The following is a 12,729-nucleotide window of genomic DNA, read 5'->3' on the forward strand; positions in this document are numbered from 1 at the left end:
AAAATAAAGTCAGCCATGTGGGATGGAAGCCGACATCATTGTCAAAGCTTTGAGAGGTCAATTTATTGTAAAGTCCCATGTACAGTAAAACTCACCTAAACTGTCATTATATAAACCGGATATTTGCAGTCACCGGACAGAAAAAGTCTCAATGTTTTTGTATTGTTCTCCATATAATAAACACAGTAGATAACGGATTTTTTGCTTACATCTGACAAAATGTCCTGTCTGATTGCAATGTATTTCCATTAAAAACCCCAAGCAGTCTGGACGTGCCCAGTAACAGAGGTACAAAATTAAAGTTCAGCTCTGACACTTGCCGATTTGAGTAAAGTGGAACTGGAGTAATTTTCGTGATTAAAAGACCGGCTGTTTATTTTTTTCCAAACCGTGCTCAGACTCAGACCTGCAGCTTGACGTGCACCTGCTAAATCAGACAATGCAAAAAGCTGTGATTTGACACTTTTTTGGTTTTATGACTCTTTGTTCATATTTTATGAACCTGGTATAAACTGTGCAATTGAAGCTGCTTTTGTGCATGATTAGTGGTGTTAAACTGAGTGAATGAGCAACTTTTGTATAATCCATCAATATGGAACATGCAGATTGCAAAAAAAATCTGAGCTCAGATTAAGATTCAGCACCCCAAAAATTATCTTCTGACGTAAATAATCTATATCTTGAGGCGGAGGCACCTCTGTGACTTTCTTAATCAAAGTTATCTATCTATATCTTAAGGAGGAGCCTCTGATTGTGACTTTCTGATGTAAATAATCTGTGTATATCTTAAGGAGGAGGAGCCTCCGATTTTGATCTTCTGATGTAAATAATCTATATATTGAGGAGGATGCACCTCTGTGACTTTCTTATGAAAATTATGTATCTATATCTTAAGGAGGAGCCTCTGATTGTGACTTTCTGATGTAAATAATCTGTGTATATCTTGAGGAGGAGCCTGTGATTTTGATTTTCTGATGTAAATGAACTGTTGATATCTTGAGGAGGAGGAGCCTCTGATGCTGACTTTTTATGTAAATAAAGTGTATTTTTTGAGGTGAAGCCTCTGATTTTGAAACTCTGGTGAAAATAAATGGTTCATATTTGCAGGAGGAGGAGCCTCTGATTTTGATTTTCTGATGTAAATGAACTATCCGGTTGTTAAGCGCTGACGTAACGCATCACGTGATAAATCTGTTTCCAGGTCCAAAGACCTCCACGTTTACAATTAAAGTTACGTCTGTTTGATCTTTTTAAGGATCTACAGTTTAAGTTTAGTTTGTGTTTACATTGTGCGCAAACCTCCATCCCTCCCTTCTCTGCCTCCACCTCCGTTAACCGCATTCGTCTGGTTCTATGGTCAGAACACTTAATAAAACTTTTTTCTTTTACTTTACATATTTTATTATGCACAGGTAAAATATACATGTGTTTGTTAATAAAAAATTATTTATTAAAATAAACAGGACGTTAAAGTGCAAACTTCACTTTCTCCCCGAACAACATGAACAGGAAGCGATCGCAGCTCGCAGCAACTCCCATTGAAAATAATGGAGAAACATCCTGAGCGTCTGACATTTTTACATAAAACAAATGCAGTAACAACGTCTAAAAATCCAGTTAATATATCCAGGAGAGTTTTATGTTGCGATGTTAATGCTGTTGTCCGTGTGCAACGGTGTAAGTGCAGCCTGATCAGAGCGTCTCAGTGCAGTTCTCAATGTTAATGACAGCGCGCCTTTTTTGTTTGGAGCCAGAAGTTGAAAATCACATGATGCGTTATGTCACACTTAACAACCGGATAGATATCTTGAGGAGGAGGAGCCTCTGATGCTGACTTTTTTATGTAAATAAAGTGTATTTTTTTGAGGTGGAGCCTCTGATTTTGAAACTCTGGTGAAAATAAATGGTTCATATTTGGAGGAGGAGGAGACTTTGATTTTGACTTTCTGATATAAATGAACTGTTGATGTCTTGAGAAGGAGGAGCCTCTGATTTTGATTTTCTGATGTAAATGAGCTATTGTCTTGAGGAGGAGGAGCCTCTGATGCTGACATTTTGTGTAAATAAAGTGTATTTTTTGAGGTAGAGCCTCTGATTTTGAAACTCTGGTGAACATAAATGGTTCATATTTGGAGGAGGAGGAGACTTATTTTGACTTTCTGATGTAAATGAACTGTTGATGTCATGAGGTGGAGGATACTCTGATATTGACTTTCTGATGTAAATAATCTATATCTTTAGGAGGAGCATCTCATTGTGATTTTCTGATGTAAATCTGTCTATATTTTAAGGAGGGGGAGCCTCTGATTGTAACTTTCTGATGTAAATAATGTATCAATATCTTGAGGAGGCAGCGCCTCTGACTTTCTTATGAGAATTATTTATCTATATCTTATGGCTCAGTCACACAGCACTTAATGAAGGGCAACAAAGCTCAAACGAAACAAGAAATCTGGACTTTTGTTGACTTTCGTTGGCATTGTTTAACCTTTGTGCAGCTTCATTTCTGCAGCTGGCACTTCATCACGAATGCCACCGAGAACCTCATTTTCCATATTTCATTTTGCTGTCATTCTTGACGGTTTTTTATTGTTTGCTTAGTTTTTTAACGTTAGCGTTTATTTTGACTTCGTTTAACTAGCTGAAAGTTTTCACACAGTGCAGAAGCCGTTTCTGAGCACTGTTGCTGCCACTGCGTTCAGATACCGTCAGAAATTACAGGGCAAACTCAGCGTGTTTGCTTGGATTTTTTTTTTTTATCGGGCTGGGGTCAGCTTCAATGGGCTCAGGCACCTTATAGGGAATAATTAATCTTTTGTGTGAATACAGTTAATTATATTGCCACAAGCAACTGCTGAATTTGAAACAACAAAAAAAAAGTTCTGTAATTTCTGATGATGCTTGAACACAGTGTCAGCGGCAGCAGCAACTCCTGTATGCACTTATTGTTTGGATGTTTTTAATTATAACCCTCCAAATGGGTTAGTGACAGGCAGCACACCTGGTATGAGTCGTGTTTGTCTTTAGTTTTGTAGTTTATTGTAATTTCAAACAGAACAGACCACAGGTCATAAACCTGAAAACACAAAGAAATGAACAAAACTTACAATTATATTCATTGAATATAAATGCAACATCATTTCAATTAAACAATACATTCTACTATTTAGCTACAAATAATACCTTTATTTGTAATTGTTCATACTTGTATACTTATAATTATTCTTATAAACCCCATCCAGTCTATATTCCCTGGTTTTCTAATCTCCCACTAACGCAGTAGGCCCTGCAGACTACACTACCCATCAAGCATAGCGTTGAACACGCTTGCGCAGAACGCAACTCCCCCATGCTCCGACTGGCACAGTGCATAAACCCATTTGACGCTCAGAGACAGCCCTTTAGACTAGCATGACTCCTTTAAAGCCTACCACGCTATCGTCCACTACATTATTCAGCTTGGTAATCACCAAACACACAGTTTTGGCTGCAGCTAATATGGCTAACCAAGAGCACGCTCCCCTCATGCCACGCACCACATGTGATACAATTTAACGAACTTTCTTTCGTACTACATGGACATAGCGCAGTAAAGTACATAATTACAAACTAACTGTGCTTTAAACTGCTTCTAAAGCAAGGTACATTAGCAATTGGTAGCTTTCAGTACACATTTCACAGTTTACAAGTTGCTACATACCGACGGGCTGTGTGCTCCTGATGATGGGTTGATGATAAGTGACGAGACTGATCAACTACAAAGATATGAGCGCAACTGCACATGCTCAGTTTTAATGTCCGTTTGGAAGGCAGAATTCACGTTGTGGATCAGTGGCAGCTCATGGAATAGCCGCACATGGGGAGTCAATGCATGTTCACACGGACTGATCAATTTACTGCTCTGATATATTCAATCATCTTTACACTTATATTTATTCCCCCGTTTGACAGTTTTCTGTTATAAATTAATATATATGGCTTAGTAATGTAATATAGTGATCGAGCAGTCACCATGGCACACCAGCATTTTTTTTTTCTTTTATCGGATGCTTATTCACCATCTTTGGACGGTTTTCCGTCTTTTTGTAAATTCTTGCCATCTAAAGGAAATGCAGGGCTGTGAAAAATCCGTGGATCAGCGAAATTCCACGGATTTCATCATTGGGGAAGGTGTTAGTGTTTTACTCTGTAATCATGATTGTCACTGAGTTTTTAAAATGTCTATTGCAAAGTGTTCTTTTTTTTTTTAACGACATCGTGCAAGTTTTATAAGACCGCGGCAGTCCGCTGACACCTCGGAGAAAAAAAAGCCTGGCTGTTGCAACAGTTGTCTAAGTGAGACTGGTTGATTGCTGCGGCGACGCTGTGTGTCTCCTGCACGAAGTTTTAGCTAAAGGTAGCATGTGAACATCGCAAACCTTTAGAGCGCTAAAGTTTTTAAAAGAAGACTTGTGCAGCATGTCTCTGTCACGGATCGATGTCGGACAGAGAGAAGATGGCGAGAAAGATTGTTTGAAAAAGTCTGATAAGGACAAGAATCCGTGGAATTGTCGCTGGCTTCATCAACACACCTGAAAGATAAAAGAAACGGGAAAAGTGAACTGTACCCTCAGGAAACGCAGTAAGAATTTTTCTCTCTCTGGAAAATAAACATTGTGCTGTTCAAACAGGATTTTAGAAAAGATTATGTGACTTTTTTCATTAATCTAGACTTTCTTTCATTGGGAAAAAAGACTGGCTTTGATTGGATTTAGGTTGCATGAATTTACACAAGAATGTAAATGAGTTTTTATTAATGTAGACATTTTTCACGAAAAAAAGACAGTGGCTTTGAGTGGATTTACAGGAATTTACACAAGAATATGTGGCGTTTTTACTATATAAGGTATGTCAATCAATAAATTTCTGTATAAAATAAAAAATAAATAAATTCAGGTTCAGATTCTTAGAGGTGTATGGGCTCAGACTGAGATGGATAATTTAAACAAATTTAACATTTTATTGTTGTGCATTATTGAATGAATAATAGTAATCGAGTGGCTTCAGTATTATTGTATGATATTATGATGTGATATCTCTTTACCTAGTCTGAAAGCAGTTAAGTTATTTATAACATTTTAGTTGAGAGTTATGATTTTTAATTGCCTAGTCTTTGAGCCTAGTCACAAACAAACTAAATGAAGTTTTCATGAAGATTTAGCTATATTTGTAAACTGTTGTGTTGTCTGTATGTACAATTCAATTAGAATAAGTTAATTAAAAGTCTAATTTCATACATTTATATATTTTAAAACCATAACTTTAAAAACAATAATCTATAAAGTGCTGTAGTGCATTGCACATTCCCTACAGTTCTTCTTAGTTTCTACAATTGAGTTCATAATGCTCACATTTTTTATTTGATTTGAGCCACTCCTTTAAGTGACTTTTGAAGGCTTTAAAGCTTGGAGACTCTCTCACTGTAGTTGGCAAAGCGTTCCATTGGGCACTGCCTTTGTAGGACAGAACATTTTGTGCAAAAGCTGTTTTTTCGCACAGACACTTCACAGTCCCCTCTACTCATAGCCCTGGTGACCCTCGGACCAACTGTTCTATATTTAATATAGTTAGTAAGAAGTGGAGGAGCCAACCCATGTAAAATTTTATATATTAGACAAGCATTTTTAAATTTTATAAAATTTTCAATACTATATAAGTTATACTCTTATATCTGTCAATCTGTCATTGACCTCCTTATTTGGTTCAAGTTAAACACATTGTATTTGATTATTTTAGTTATCATTTTAATATGATTTTTAAAGGAGAGTGTCAAGTCCAGCAACACTCCCAAATATTTGAATTCTTTAACTAACTGCAGTTCATCTCCGATGTACACATTGGAGCGCTCTATATTGGAAGCCTTTTTTGAAAAATACATACAGTTTTCTGTATGTTTAATTTCAGACATGATCCGTTAAGCCAATTTGAAATATACTTTAGGGCTGATGTAAGAGTTTGAGCTGCTGCCTCAGGTGATCTTGCACTTGTGTAGATCACCGCATCATCAGCATATAGTTGTATGTCCACATCTTCACAAACACTTGGTAGGTCATTAATGAATAATGAAAATAAAATGGTCCCCAAGATAGATCCTTGGGGGACTCCTAGTGCACAATCTAAGTAGGGGGATTTAATACCATTTACCATGGTGGCTTGTTTTCTATTTGATAAATAAGATGCCATCCTTTTTATGGCATGCTCAGAAAAATTAAAAGATTGCAACTTTAATAATAAAATATTATGATTCACTAGATCAAATGCTTTACGCAAATCTAAGAAAACTGCTCCTGTTGTGAAAGTGTAGTGACACGGACCCACAACAGGGGGCGTAAATGAACGGACAATGAAAGAGTCAAATATGAACACTTTACTGTTGTGAAAAGCACAACCAAACACAGCAGATTACAGAATATGTACAATAGTCAATTAGCAAAGGTGACGTGTGGGCAGGCTCGAGGATAGAGGACGTCTGTCCTGAGAAGAACTGGAACCACACGATTTCCTCCGCCGCCGAACCCGGAGAATACTGGAGCCGCCAAATCCCGAACACCCCAGGTGGCCACTGTCTCCGTGTGTCGGATCTGGTACTGCTGGCGAGGAGCAGAGACAATCAGATGTGGGTGTGTGAACACCCAGTAACAACAATGGTGGGAATTCCACCTCCACCTCTAACACACACTCGTGCAGTGTCTGAGTAACCACTTATCTGGATATGCAGGCTGAGATGGTTACCTCCTAAGGTAGACGATATCTCGGCAACGAGGTGGAGATGACGTCCGGTCTTTATGGAGTGGGATGATGAAGTGTAGATGGGTGACAGCTGTCAAGAGATAATGAGTGACAGCTGTCACCCCCGGCTGTGTCCGTGGCGGCAGCGCCCTCTCGTGCCTGAAGCCCGCACTTCAGGCAGGGCGCCCTCTGGTGGTGGGCCAGCAGTACCTCCTCTTCTGGCGGCCCACACAACAGGACCCCCCCCCTCAACGGGCGCCTCCTGGCGCCCGACCAGGCTTGTCCGGGTGACGGCGGTAGAAATCGGCCAGGAGGGCCGGGTCCAGGATGAAGCTCCTCTTCACCCAGGAGCGTTCTTCGGGTCCATACCCCTCCCAGTCCACCAAATACTGGAACCCCTGGCCCATCCGACGCACGTCCAGGAGCCGGCACACTGTCCAAGCCGGCTCCCCGTCGATGATCCGGGCAGGAGGCGGCGCCGGTCCGGGAGCACAGAGAGGTGAGGTGCGGTGGGGTTTGATTTTTGACACGTGAAAAACCGGGTGGATCCGCAGTGAAGCTGGGAGTCTGAGCTTCACTGCGGCAGGACTGCGGGTGATACCCGGACGAGAGGCTCACAGTGGCCCCCAGTTCCCGGCAGAAGCTCCTCCAGACGTGTGAGGAAAACTGGGGACCACGATCAGAGACGATGTCGGTAGGTATCCCATGCAGACGGACGACGTGGTGGACCAGGAGGTTTACAGTCTCCTGGGCCGTGGGGAGTTTCGGGAGGGCCACGAAGTGGGCCGACATGGAGAACCGGTCCACTATCGTGAAGATGGTTGTCATGTCCTGGGACGGCGGGAGGCCCGTGACAAAATCCAGGCCAATGTGGGACCAGGGGCGATGAGGCACAGGAAGTGGCTGAAGAAGTCCCTGTGCCTTCTGGTGGTCTGCCTTGCCCCTGGCACAGGTGGTGCAGGCCTGGATATATTCCCGGACGTCGGCCTCCAGGGACGCCCACCAGAAGCGCTGCCGGACCACTGCCACGGTCCTTCGCACCCCCGGATGACAGGAGAGCTTAGAACTGTGACAGAAATCCAAGACAGCAGCTCTTGCCTCTGGTGGGACGTAGAGTCTGTTCTTCGGCCCTGTTCCGGGGTCCGGGCTCCGTGCCAGGGCCTCCCGGACGGTCTTCTCCACGTCCCAGGTGAGGGTGGCCATGATAGTGGACTCCGGAATGATGGGCTCCGGTGGATCCGACAGCTCAGTCTTGACTTCATCTTCATGCACCCGGGACAAGGCATCCGATCTCTGGTTCTTGGTCCCGGGGCGGTAGGTGATCCGGAAGTCAAAACGCCCGAAGAACAGTGACCAGCGGGCTTGCCTGGGGTTCAGCCGCCTGGCGGTCCTGATATACTCCAGGTTCCGATGGTCAGTGAAAACCGTGAACGGCACAGACGCTCCCTCCAACAGGTGTCTCCACTCCTCAAGAGCCTCTTTCACCGCAAGGAGTTCTCGATTGCCGACATCATAGTTCCGTTTAGCTGGGGTCAACCTGCGGGAAAAATAGGCACACGGGTGAAGGACCTTATCGGTCTCTCCGCTCTGGGATAGCACGGCTCCTACCCCTGAGTCAGAGGCGTCCACTTCAACCACAAACTGGCGGCCAAGGTCGGGCTGCACCAGCACTGGTGCAGTCGAGAACCGTCGTTTCAACTCCTTGAATGCGGCTTCGCACCGATCCGACCAGGTGAAGGGGACTTTAGGAGAGGTCAGGGCTGTCAGGGGGCTAACTACCTGGCTATAGCCCTTTATGAACCTCCTGTAGAAATTTGCAAAGCCGAGGAACTGTTGCAGCTTCCTCCGGCTTGTAGGTTGGGGCCAATCTCTCACCGCCGCAACCTTGGCTGGATCAGGGGCGACGGAGTTAGAGGAGATGATAAACCCCAGGAAGGACAAAGAAGCGCGGTGAAACTCACACTTCTCGCCCTTCACAAACAGCCGGTTCTCCAACAACCGCTGCAGGACCTGACGTACATGCTGGACATGAGTCTCAGGGTCCGGGGAAAAGATGAGAATACCGTCCAGATATACAAAGACGAATTGGTGCAGGAAGTCCCGCAAGACATCGTTTACCAAAGCTTGGAACGTTGCGGGGGTGTTAGTGAGGCCGAACGGCATGACCAGGTACTCAAAGTGACCTAACGGGGTGTTAAATGCCGTCTTCCATTCGTCTCCCTTCCGGACCCGAACCAGGTGATACGCATTCCGAAGATCCAATTTTGTAAAGATTTTGGCTCCATGCAGGGGGGTGAACACCGAATCCAACAAGGGCAATGGGTATCGATTGCGAACCGTAATCTCATTCAGCCCCCTGTAATCGATGCATGGACGGAGTCCGCCATCTTTCTTGCCCACAAAAAAGAAACCTGCACCCATCGGGGAGGTGGAATTTCAGATCAACCCGGCAGCTAATGAGTCCCGGATGTAGGTCTCCATTGATTCGCGTTCAGGTCGTGAGAGGTTGTACAGCCTGCTGGACGGGAACTCCACGCCTGGTATCAAATCAATGGCACAATCGTACGGACGGTGCGGAGGAAGGGTGAGTGCCAGATCCTTGCTGAAGACGTCAGCAAGATCGTGGTACTCAACCGGCACCGCTGTCAGATTGGGAGGGACTTTGACCTCCTCCTTAGCCTGTAAACCGGGAGGAACCGATGATCCTAAACACACCCGATGGCAGGTTTCGCTCCACTGAACCACCACCCCAGATGGCCAATCAATCCGGGGATTGTGTTTCAACATCCAAGGGAAGCCCAAAATCACGCGGGAGGTAGAAGGAGTCACAAAAAACTCGATCTCCTGCCGATCATTCCCAGACACCACCAGAGTTACTGGTTGTGTCTTGTGCGTGATTAAAGGGAGAAGGGTGCCATCTAGTGCCCGCACCTGCAATGGTGAAGGAAGTGCCACCAGAGGGAGCCCTGCTTCCCTAGCCCATCTGCTATCCAGCAGATTCCCTTCTGACCCCGTGTCCACCAGTGCTGGGGCTTGAAGGGTTAAATCCCACTCAGGATTGTAACTGGGAGTCGTGTGGCAATACGTGTGTGTCCCACGTGCATGTTATGACCCCCCTTTAGCCCAGTCTCTAAAGGCGAGTGTTGTCGTTTTGGCCGTTTGGGGCAGTTTCTCTGTATATGCTCCTTTGAGCTGCAGAAAAAGCACTCTTCATGGACCAGCCTCCTCATTCTGTCATTTGATCTTATATTGGCCCTGCGCGTTTCCCTAGCAACACCAGCAGGGGGTGCTGTTGCCCCACGGAGTGCTGCGGCTGTGGAGCATGGGGAGGGCGGAACCTTTTCAGACCCGGAAGGGAGAGGGAAGGCGCGTGCCCGGCCACGTCCTTCGTCTCGCTCCCGACAGCGTTCCTCTAACCCAGGGGTGGGCAACGAGGGCCGAGACACTGCAGGTTTTCCTTGCAACCAATTACCTCAGCAGGTGGTTGCTGATGAGCTTCTCCCTTGAACAGAAACACCTGATCGTCAATGAAATCAGCTGCTGAGACACCTGATCATGAATGAAATCACCTGCTGAGGTGATTGGTTAAAAGGAAAACCTGCAGTGTCTCGGCCCTTCATGGCACATGATTGCCCACCCCTGCTCTAACCGATTGTCTAACCGTATAACGAGATCAATAAGTCCATCCAAATCCCGCGGTTCGTCCTTGGCCACCAGGTGCTCCTTCAGGACCGACGACAGTCCGTTTATGAAGGCGGCGCGGAGCGCAGCGTTATTCCAGCCGGACCTTGCAGCCGCAGTGCGGAAGTCGACTGCATAAGCGGCTGCGCGCCGGCGTCCCTGTCTCATTGACAGCAGCACAGTTGAAACGGTCTCTCCCCTGTTAGGGTGGTCAAACACGGTTTTGAACTCCCTCACAAACCCAGTGTACGTATGAAGGAGCCGTGAATTTTGCTCCCAAAGCGCCGTAGCCCAAGCGCGTGCCTCTCCTCGAAGCAGATTAATTACATAAGCTACTTTACTAGCATCAGACGTGTACATGACGGGACGTTGTGCAAAGACGAGCGAACACTGCATGAGAAAGTCCGCGCACGTCTCCACACAACCTCCGTACGGCTCTGGGGGGCTTATGTATGCTTCAGGGGATGGTGGGAGGGGTTGTTGAACGATCAGTGGAACGTTTATATCCTGCACAGGGTCGGCAGGAGGAGGAGCTGCAGCAGCGCCCTGAGCACTCACTGCCACCTGTGCGGAGAGAGCCTCCACCCTGCGGTTCAGGAGGATGTTTTGCTCGGTCATCTGATCCAACCGAGCCGTAAAGGCGGTGAGGATGTGCTGCAGCTCACCAATCACGCCTCCTGCAGACGCCTGTGCACCCTGCTCTCCCACTGGCCGTTCAGTGGCTGGGTGACGCCCCTCGGAGTCCATGACGCTGGCCGAGATATCCTGTTGTGAAAGTGTAGTGACACGGACCCACAACAGGGGGCGTAAATGAACGGACAATGAAAGAGTCAAATATGAACACTTTACTGTTGTGAAAAGCACAACCAAACACAGCAGATTACAGAATATGTACAATAGTCAATTAGCAAAGGTGACGTGTGGGCAGGCTTGAGGATAGAGGATGTCTGTCCTGAGAAGAACCGGAACCACACGATTTCCTCCACCGCCGAACCCGGAGAATACTGGAGCCGCCAAATCCCGAACACCCCAGGTGGCCACTGTCTCCGTGTGTCGGATCTGGTACTGCTGGCGAGGAGCAGAGACAATCAGATGTGGGTGTGTGAACACCCAGTAACAACAACGGTGGGAATTCCACCTCCACCTCTAACACACACTCGTGCAGTGTCTTAGTAACCACTTATCTGGATATGCAGGCTGAGATGGTTACCTCCTAAGGTAGACGATATCTCGGCAACGAGGTGGAGATGACGTCCGGTCTTTATGGAGTGGGATGATGAAGTGTAGATGGGTGACAGCTGTCAAGAGATAATGAGTGACAGCTGTCACCCCCGGCTGTGTCCGTGGCGGCAGCGCCCTCTCGTGCCTGAAGCCCGCACTTCAGGCAGGGCGCCCTCTGGTGGTGGGCCAGCAGTACCTCCTCTTCTGGCGGCCCACACAACAGCTCCTACACAATTGTTTTTATCCAAAAGACTTTTCACTTTTTCCATGAACATTGTTATGGCAGTCTCAGTTGAATGGTAGGTACGAAAACCAAATTGCATGGGATGCAGAGTAGTTTGGCCACTTTGTAGATGTTGAATCAGTTGCTTGGCAACCCACTTTTCAAGGACTTTAGAAATGACTGACAGTATGCTAATTGGTCTGTAGTTATTAATATTATTTTTGTCACCCCCCTTAAAAATTGGGGTAACTGTGGCCATCTTCCATATCTGTGGTACAATGGAATGCTCAACTGACAAATTTATTAAATGCGTAACTGGATGTACTAGAGCCATCTTATGTGTTTTTAGGAATCATCATCAAAGCCATGATGGTCTTTAGCTTTGGACTCCTTCATGGCATTTATAATCTTTAAGGTTTCAACCTCTGATATTAGTTCTGTATTAAACATTTGACTGTGTACTGGAATATTGTAGGTTATTTCAGGCGATTTGAAACTTGCTGCCATCTCTTCAACAGAGCGTAGAAATGATAAATTCAGCTCTTTTTCTAAGATCGTAGGATCATTCACAAGCTGGTTATTAATTTTCAATTCCAAATCATTTGCATCTTTCTTTTCTGCCTCACTAAAAGTTTGTTAATATTCTGCCATATTTGTTTTCCATTTCCGTTTGCGTTTGCATTATTGTGATAAAAATTTGCTTTTGCTCTTCGCATTTCTGATATTACTCTATTTCGCATTGAAGTGTATTCCTGTCTGTCTGTTGTCAACCTGGATTTTATTGAGTTTTTCAATAAGTGGTCTCTTTTTTTCATTAAATTTATACAATTTGAATC

The 12,729-nt window shown here is 45.2% G+C and overlaps 1 protein-coding gene across 1 annotated transcript in view; it reads left to right on the plus strand.

The window, feature by feature from the left end:
• Positions 1-12,729, plus strand: part of dyrk1b (dual-specificity tyrosine-(Y)-phosphorylation regulated kinase 1B) — a 229,835-nt gene that overhangs the window by 56,621 nt on the left and 160,485 nt on the right. The window lies entirely within an intron of this gene.

The sequence above is a fragment of the Thalassophryne amazonica genome, chromosome 7 (genome assembly GCF_902500255.1).
Source record: "Thalassophryne amazonica chromosome 7, fThaAma1.1, whole genome shotgun sequence".
NCBI classification, from domain to species: Eukaryota; Metazoa; Chordata; class Actinopteri; order Batrachoidiformes; family Batrachoididae; genus Thalassophryne; species Thalassophryne amazonica.